Consider the following 1428-nt stretch of genomic DNA (forward strand, 5'->3'; position numbering starts at 1 on the left):
ATGAAAGCAGCACCAAATACTGTTCTTTTAATACACCTTTTGGTAGATATTGTTTCTTCAGGCTGCCTTTTGGAATAATTTCAGCATCAGAAATATTTCACAGATCAATGGAGCATATCATTGAGGGGCTGGAAGGTGTCAGAGTCTTTATAGACGACATCATCATCTGGGGTGCCACACTTCATGAACTCAATGAAAGCTTGAAAAAAGTGCTGGAGCGGGTACTAAAATGTGGATTGAAACTCAAAAAGAGCAAATGCCAGTTTGGAGCACAAGAAATTGTTTTCTTCGGAGACAAGCTCTCTGCACAAGGTGTCCAACCTGACCAAGAAAAAATCTATGCCATACAGGGCATGCCAAGGCCCACAGACAAGAGAGGTGTGCTACGTATCATCATCATCAATTTATAGATAAATTCATTCCTAACCTCTCTGCAAAAATATCCTGCATCCGTGAGCTCCTGCACAAAGGCACTGAGTTCAAATGGACAGCCAAACACGAGCATGAGTGGCAGAAGCTCAAAGAGACACTCACAACTGCACCTGCGCTGACAGTCTTTGACCCGACAAAGAGGTTGAAAATAGCGACTGATGCCTCTAAGGATGGAATTGGTGCAGTGCTCTTACAGGCTGAAGGTGAGCATTGGAAACCAGTGGCCTATGCGTCCAGGTCTATGACAGAGACAGAGTGTCGATATGCTCAGATAGAAAAAGTATGCCTGAGGTTAGTTTTTGGCCTAGAAAGGTTCCATGGCTACATTCTATATGACCTACCCACTTTCACTGTAGAGACAGACCACCGTCCACTAGTTGCCATCATCAAAAAGAACCTGAATTAGATGTCACCGAGAATTCAACTGCTCATGATGAAAATGCAGAGATATGACTTTGAGCTGATTTACACGCCAGGAAAGCACCTGATACTTTCTGACGCACTCTCACGAGCACCCACAGGGAAAAGTGTGAGTACAACCAAGGAAGATGTTCAAGGTCATGTGAACATGGTGTCTGATGCGCTTCCTGTGTCAGACACAAAGTTTGGACAAATAGCCGAGGAAACAGCAAAAGACACAGAGCTACAACGTGTCATTGAGAACATAAAACATTGATGGCCTGCAGGTTCCTGTCCACTGTTCTACAACATCAGAGGTGAACTGAATGTTGCTGATGGACTGTTGCTGAAGCAAAACAGAATCATCATCCCACAAGAATTGAGACAGGACATACTACCAAGACTACATGAAGGTCATCTTGGTGTCGAGAAGTGCAAAAGGAGGGTGAGAGAGAGACAGTCTTCTGGCCTGGAATTAATAAAGACATTGAGAGACTGATAAGCAGGTGTGAGACATGTCAGAAACACAGAAACAAGCAAACCAAAGAGCCTATGATAGTAGCAGATGTGCCAACAGCACCATGGCACAAAGTAGGA

Source organism: Lampris incognitus, unplaced genomic scaffold (assembly GCF_029633865.1).
Source record: "Lampris incognitus isolate fLamInc1 unplaced genomic scaffold, fLamInc1.hap2 scaffold_93, whole genome shotgun sequence".
In the NCBI taxonomy this organism is placed as follows: Eukaryota; Metazoa; Chordata; class Actinopteri; order Lampriformes; family Lampridae; genus Lampris; species Lampris incognitus.